Source organism: Hippocampus bargibanti, linkage group LG20 (assembly GCF_051943395.1).
Source record: "Hippocampus bargibanti isolate YZ-2025 linkage group LG20, ASM5194339v1, whole genome shotgun sequence".
NCBI classification, from domain to species: Eukaryota; Metazoa; Chordata; class Actinopteri; order Syngnathiformes; family Syngnathidae; genus Hippocampus; species Hippocampus bargibanti.
The window spans coordinates 5,652,543-5,661,089 of record NC_142753.1 but is presented as its reverse complement, the minus strand read 5'-3'; positions in this window follow the sequence as shown (position 1 = coordinate 5,661,089).

The following is an 8,547-nucleotide window of genomic DNA, read 5'->3' as shown; positions in this document are numbered from 1 at the left end:
CTTCCTCCTCACTCGTACCTGATGTGCTGCTAAAATAAGAAAACCAAAACGTCGATTTGAACTGCAGATGAACCCACCTAAAAAAAAGGAGCCAAAACAGTTTTATACCGTCACCTTGTTTTTATGTCAAAACGTTTTCATAGCAAACTGCTCACCTGAGTGCTTTCAAACAAAATGTCCGATTCCCCGGCCTGTCATATCAAGATGTTCAATAATCGTCAACAATCACCAGATCTTTACTAACTGCATTACATCAGATAGCTCCAATACATAGCGTAACATCGACATCTGAAGCGAGTGACTGCTGGGGGCTTTGTGTTTTTCACTCCTGTTGATGTATTAGCACCCAAAGACATTATTACGATCGTATTTTTCATTTGATTTCGACCCCCCCCCCCTCCCAATACTTTTTTTCGATGCATTACATTCATCAGAGCATCGCTTTTAAAGTGATGCTATCTATTAGCCATTAGCTTCTATATACTTGCGATACATCCGGGTTGAGTGAAGGCTGGCGCGTGTGGCTGCCGCTGTTCCCCCACAGAAAAAAACTCTTTTGAAAGGCACTGATAAATGAAACGTATTAATCTTATTGTATGTGGCGCAGTCTACAGTATCAGATGCATATTTTCTGGCAGATGCGACCGCGTGCTGCCATCGATGGCGCCTGACTGCCGTCTGACTTAAATGGTGTGAACATTCAAAGTCCTGGAGAGGTAATTAATGCGAGATGGGAGACGCCGAGTGTGATATCTGAGATCCAATTAATTGCTGTTAGCATGTTACAGCTGGAAGATGTTCGCTTTAAAAATGTACAAAAAAAGAAAGAAAGAAATCTGTCGTTTTGCTACATGTTTGCATCCTCACACCTTTGACAGCATCTCGGCGGGGGGGCAGAGTTGCTTGGTTATTCGGCGATAATGAGAATAACTCGCTGTCACGCGCGCGAAGGAAAACTGAGAATGTTTGATTTCTTCTTAACATATGCTAAGTCTCTTTCGCATGGGGGGATTTAACGAATCAAAAAGTCACCGCGTGGCACAGATGTCCAAATTTTTTGCAAAAGGGGGCCTTGATTAGGTGTGTTAAAAATGTAAGGGAGTGGGCAAACTAGGCGGACGTTCTTTACATATAACAGCAATTAAATAAAATTAAAATTTCAGTAAGCCATTATGTGTTTCATATTTGCTTTTTTTATTTTAATTTCAGCTATCTTAAGCATTTTCATCTTAAGCATTCTTTGGTTCATTGTCGCCATTTTTGATTTATTTATGTATTTATTTTAAATAGCCATTGAAAAAAAAAATCTGGGCTCATTCAGTCAATGACTCCTATACTACTTTGCTGTTCCTAAATGAGCCTCTCGATGGCAGCACTTAGCACACACAGGTAACAGCGCTACTTCCCAATGTTCACTCTACATGCGGGCCAGACATGATTGATTTTATGACAGAGGCTGCGGGCCGGATGAAAATTGACCACCGGCCGCATTTGGCCCCTCGGCCGCACTTTGTATATGTCTTTCGTAAGGGGACACGATCTGTAAAATGTATTTTTTAACATTATAATGCAAGTAGGAGTGACATGGTGGCCCAGTGTTTAGCGCTCACAGTGCAGAAGTACCAGTTTCCAAAAGGTTAATTACAGACACCGAAACAGGCCCGAGTCAGTCGGTATGGCTGGCGCTGATGCTAAATGTTAATGACACCCTCCGGGATGCACGGCGTTGTTATCCTGACGACTACGTATAGAGCAGCGGTTATGCTGTAGCGGCGCCATCTTGATTTACACACACACACACACACACACACACACACACACACACACACACACACACACACACACACACACACAAACACAGGCCCACTGTCCAACTGGCACGCAGCCAGGAGTCCTTCCACTCCATGGTCAGGCGGAGAAATCAATCAAATATGGCTTGCCGGGGCCCCTGAATCCATTACGGCGAGAGAGAGAGAGTGCTGAGACGTGAGTAAACAGGCATGACAAGGAGAGACAATTAGCCGGAATTCAGTCGGTTGTTGGTAGACGAGCCCGGGGATTTGACGGCCGGGTTTGGGCCACCTCAACGGCCGCTTTACTGCCGCTAATTCACGAGGCCTTCCGTGTTTCATGCCGCTCTCTTTACAGCCCAAGCGGGCGAAAGCCATTTAATATAAACATGGCGACGGGGTTGTTTAGAGGCAGGGCCGAGTGCACATTAGGGCATTCCTGGGCCGATAAGTTGTGGCGAGCTTCTTTGGACTTATCGTGGCATCACGCCCGTCCGCATTTGTCCTAGGTGCAAAAAGAAAACTCAGAAAATGAGACCATACATTAAGACGATCGATCGAGAATTTGCAAACATGTGCGGAGAACACAAGTGGGCCTCAAGACTCATACATGCACTCATTACTTTGGGCTAATGGCTCACACGTGAGAATACCCCCCCCCCCCCCCTCTCTCTCTCTCCCCTTCGGTGGTCGGCGTGAAAATGATGCCGGCGGTTGATTCTTTCTTCTCAGTGTTATAGATCGGAAACATAATGAACTGTGGGAATGTGAGCTTTGGGAGATTCTCCAATGCAAACTGAAGTCTCACTTGTGTGAGGCGGGTGGGCAAGTCCGTCATGATCACAACAATCGAACGCCATGTTGAATGCTTGTGTTACCGTAAAGTTGCATTTGTATTTTTTTTATACATGCCGATGAACCCTTTGCTTTATGTTGCATTTATTATGCTTTGATAAAATTGTCATCTCCACGCGAATGGTTTTCACTCGCTCACGTCGACGAACTCGCCGGGGTTTTTTCACATCTCCCCATTTCGCCAGCCCGTTGCCGACTTTGTGTACGTATTTGTCTGAACATTCATTTTGCTCCTGCCGTCGCCTCTTTTGCATATCGCCGCCACCAACCGAGTCTCTGTGGCAAAGTCTTGACAGTGACACAAAGCCTCGCATTCGTGAGCATGCATGATAAAGTAAACAAGGGGATTATTGGGCGAAAGCATCACTCAACAGCGCTGCGAGCTGTCGAAAACTTTACCGGGGGTGCCTTTAGGCGATGATGATTTATTATTTATATAACGTCATGGGAGGGGAGTGAGGAAAAAAGGGGTATTCATACAGTAGCTAATGAAGTCTGAATGAAGCTTCGCAAATGAGTCTCTTTCAGCAACCTTACATGTAGCTTGAATCGCTTTTTTGATTGCATATTTACTCGATTACTTTTTGTACTTTTACTTGAGTCCACTTTTTAGCTCCCGTCCCCCACCTCAGTCTGCCCCAGCGTGTATCGCTCATGGAAAAATATCTCTATGCAATCCAAACACCACCGTTGTTCATGATGTTGCGGTGATCCAGCTCCTTGTGATTTTTGAGCGGACAGAATTCCTCTCATAAATTCCAATTTACATTCCCAGTTGGTCAGTCTCGCCCGTGTCGTAAATCTTCACTTTCCCGATATGTGAATGAACCTCTGTGTCGGACCTAGAACGAGACCGAACACCCGATCAACAATGGCGAATGGTGGTCCAGTAAGAAAATAAGCATGAAGGTTCGCGTGACATTCGCAGACGCCGCGGAGGGCCACGGAGGAGTACTTGAGCCGACCTCGGGGTTGTTAATGCATTTTTGTCTGTGACGCACACATAAAGGAACACATGGGGCATTTGGAAGGGGGGGGGGGGGGGGGCTGCAAACGCAGAGTGATTTCATGACACAGAGTGCATTCGATCCCTCCCTATGGGATGCCGTGCATCAGTGCGGATTTCAGGTGGAATACCTAATGCATCATATATATATATATATATATATATATATATATATATATATATATATATATATATATATATATGTGTGTGGCTGGATGAATGCATGGCTTGAGGAGTCCGCCGTGACAAAAAAGCGTCAGAGCAGAGCGCCGATGCGTATGTGCAACTGCTGCAGCTTGGAATTCAAGCAGATTTATGTGGGATAGGAGATGTGAGACAATCTCGTTTCGTCAATGGATGCTACAGCTTCGTGATTGCTTTCAACATTTAGCTTGTAGCAAACGTTCACATTCCACCATGACATCCCTGATCCTGTAACGTTCCGAACGAGGAAGACAGCAACTGACTCGTCGGAACAAAGTGGAATGTTTGCATCCCCAAGCAGGTGACAGAGACAGAAGATCCTTGCAGGATGTTTATTAATGAAACAAAGGGCGTTGGTCCAAAAACAGGTGGACCAGGGGAACACTAAAACATGACGAGTAAGGGGGGCAAGGGGAAAACCGACATCACTTTGCTGCTGTGAAATGTAAATTTGAATTGGACTATTCTATAAATTTCTCCACTGCGAGACTAATAAAGGCTAATCCAATCCAATATGTACAGTATATCTGAAAGCGTAGACTGCATATGACACGCAGGCACTGTTCTTCTATGGGCTTATTGATTCACAGTGGCATGGGGAGAGTGAGAGAAGGCGATGGGGCCAATTGGAAGATTATTCAGAATAACATATACGTCTCAGTGGGAGTCCTGCGCAAAGTGAGTGACAGCATCTAAGCTAAATTGTGATGAAATGATTGCTTCAGCCCGATGGCGAAGCCACCCGCCTCCGTACTCGGCCGCTTCTCCTTTCACATGTATGATTCATACAGAAGATGCACGGAGAATTCCTTCAAAGCTCTCACATGTTTATGAGTCCATAACATCTGACGTGTTCATGTTTATGCTCCCAAGCCACATTTGACATTTTCTAGAGAGGATAAATCATTAATGATGACCTCAATAGGGGCTCACATCTTTGGCCCGCAGATCAATAAAGTGGTTATAGGAGAGTAGGTCAGAGGGTCCCCCGGTGATGCCTGTCATCGCCCGCATGTGCGCGTCTTTCTCTCCGGCCTCCAAACAGTCCCGAGCAGCACGCGACTGTCAAACATCGCCGCTAATTGGCGGTCAAACGCGACAGCAGTGCGATTGCAGCTCCTTTTCCAAGATTTTTATTTATTTTTTTATTTTTTCACACACCCCCCCTCCCACCACCACTCCTGCTCCAAGCCGTCCCCGTGTGCAAAGCGGTGGGAGTTCCATCCATTATTGATTAGATCCAAAAATGAAAGCAGAAACGCTCAGTGGGGACTGAGCATCTTTTGCCCCCGTGCAGGGAAAAAAAAGTTGACCACCAACTGGATGTGAAAAAAGACATTTTGCACACTCTTGACACTTCATTAGCTACACTTGTATGCTAACTGCCGCAACATGTGGCTCAAATTTGGATTGGATTGGATTGGATTAGCCCTTATTCGTCTCACAGTGAATACATTTACATTTCACAGCAGCAAAGTGATGAAAGTAAGAGCAAAGGAAAGGAAGAAGTAGAAAAACAAACTACAGGAGCTGCTGTAAAGGCAGCCACTCTCCCGGCGCCATCTTGAAGTCAAAACAACAACAGAAAAACTAAATGACAAGTAATATGACGCAACACAAAAGAGTTGTAAGCACTTTCTGTACACTCTTTGTTGTATGAAGCAATTTTAGATTAAAGAGGAGATGATCAAAGCGTCCTTTTCACCAGTGGATCATGGACATCATGGTGGAATGTGGACGTCTACTACAAGCTAAGTTTTGAAAGCAAATATGAAGCTGTAGCATCCATTGACGAAAAGAGATTGGCTCACATTTCCTGTCCCACGTACTATAAATCCGCGTCAATTCCAAGCCGCGACAGTTCCACATATGCACCTTTCTTTCTTGTTTTTATTGTTTTATTGTTCTTTATTGTCTTTTCTTTTTTTATTGGATTTATTGTAATTTCGTGATTCAACCTAGCTCAAAGACCTCTAAACCCCCCACAAACCTCTTTTGAGAATCAGTCTGCAGATGATGACACGGTGCCGCGTAGTCAACTTGCCAGGCTTGGCAGCATCTCATCTCAGCGCTGCTCAATGATTCAGCTGTGCAACATTGACCTCCGCCTCACCTTGGCAAAAACTCCCCAACCAAATGGACACTTGGCAGCCAACACGCACTCTGGATATCCAAGCGTGTGTGCCCGCCAGTGATAACACACTCGCTGACTTGCAGATGCACACACATGCACACGCACGCTCGCTGCCAGCGGTTGTAATGCTGCGTGAAACAAAGGGGCAGATGGTTGTCAGGCGAGAGGGCCAACACTTGCAAGGTGGTTAAAATATGCATCGTTGTTTGTGTGTAAGCAAGGCAAATGTATTTGTGTAACAGCTTTGGAAAAAAAACAAGGTGATGAAAAGTACTTCACATGAAACATAAATGAGCGAAGACGGAACAGGGGTCCTCGCAGGCTTCTCCGAGGTGGTTTTAACCAGGTTAATGCGCACCCAGAAGAAGCGAGCATGGACTCTCCCACGGCTCGTCGGTATTTGTTTTGGCTTGTTGGTGCTGGGCCGACGAGCGGCGCTTTGCCAGAAGTGGAGAATAAGAGACCTGGGCCGTGTTTAACGGCGCTCTCCATGCGCTCCCTGGACGCTTTATTAGGTGCAACTGCACATTCTAATGAGAACCAAAAGGAGGGTTGGCGCTAACGCGCTGCTATTAGAATGCTAATATGGGTTGATTTATTTATTTCTGTCTCTCTGCACTGTCTGTCTCTACTGTACTGTGTCTTTACTGTCTGTCTGTACTGGCTGTCTGTACTGTCTGACTGTCTATCTGTGTCTGTCTGTACTGTCTGTACTGTGTCTGTACTGTCTGTCTGTACTGTCTGTCTCTCTGTCTGTCTGTACTGTCTGTACTGTGTCTGTACTGTCTGTCTGTCTGTCCTGGACGTAGTGTATGTATTTATTTATTTTCGCTCTTGACTGGTGACTAAAGTCTCTGTTGTTCATAGCATCACAATAAAACTATTTTCCGGTGTAGAAGGCACACCCGAGTATAATGTGCACCGTCAATAAATGACCTATTTTTAAACTTTTCATTGTATATAGGGCGCACCGAAGTATAAAGCGCACCTTTCATGAATGAAAAACAGTTATCCAAAAATAATATTTAAATATATTTGAGACACCTTACCAGGGAGGCGTCCAGGAGGCATCTTGATCAGATGCCCGAGCCACCTCATCTGGCTCCTGTCTATGTAGAGGTGAAGTGGCTCCAGTCTGAGCCCCTCCCGGATTTCAAAAACAAACAAAACCAAGAAAGTAACTAGATATCTTGGAAAATCGATTTTGACCCTTTCGGATTGTATTGTATCCTCATTTGGCACCCAAATGAGGGTACGTTTTTGACCAAAAAAAATGGATGGCCTGATTCACAACCAAGATGATATCAGGTTAATATAAGAATATGATCAGAAATGTTCAATTGATGCCAGATTGGATGAAAACTGAGCGTAGTTGTTTTCGCAGAGAGAAAGGAATCGTTTCTTTGGACTGATGGGATTTCATTAGATCTGGCAAGTGGGCCTTCTGTAAAAAAAATGTGGCAGGTCTGTTTTGTCACACTAACCGCTTCATGCACTGAAAGAAACAAAGCAGAAGAGCAAAAAGAGAATGTACTTTGCATTCTCCAGCCAGATGGGAACATTTTTTGCTTTGTTTGTTCCCTTTGAATCTGTTTTTAAGTCAATGGAGGGGGAAAGGGGGGTAGACTATAGTGTTCACATGTGATGCATTGCTCAATGAGGCAGCGTTAAGCCAATAAATGTCGTCACACAAGTCATTCGGAAACTTGTGGAGAAAACAGACGCGCCGGTCTTCGATCCAAGTTGCACGCATGAGGTAGAACCATTTGACTCGCAATGCCTTCCCTACGTTTGGCGGAGGCGTCCAACGCTAACACGTTTACCTCATAAATCTGGAGGGTGTTGAGATGGCGCTGCGGTTAAAGAAAAGGTTGTGAATCGCACACCGGTGTCGTGTCTCCTGATGGGTTTCATATTAGAGTCAGTCAGCGTCTCGAAATCCATCGTAAAATATCGAGAAAATTAGGAATATGGGATCATAGGACCTGAATGATCTGATTCTCGAGCTGTTCTCACTTTTGTCCTCAACCCAATCACCTACTTTAAATGTGTTTTATTATAATTGGACTCCTTGACACCCTTAATTGGTTAGCATTAGCATCATTGCTAACAAAAGTTGTGCGCAATTTTGTCAGCGTATAAAAATGAAGTAAGACCACAATGTTTTTTTGGGAGGTTGCAGCCTTTTTCAGTTGTTGGTAACATCTAAACTGCTTATCGCTAAGATGCTTGCAGTGAAAAATCACTATGCTAAGAAATGCTACACAATAATTTACCGTGATTTCAAGTGGCTATGATCTCTACATTTTATTTTATTTTTTTGGAGGGCTTCAAATTAATTGGTATTACATCAAAGTGAGATTGATTGTGTATTCTTGAGAGTCTCCAGAATGTTTGACTGGCCTTAACATTATCATCAACCACAAGGACATCATCAGTGATTTTGCAGCAAAGGAAGGCCAGAAGGCAACACTTTTAAATTCATTTAACAATGTCATTCTGTGCATAAGAAAGTCGACAGCGTGGCAATAAGCTTCTGGGACGTTTTTGTTTTACTT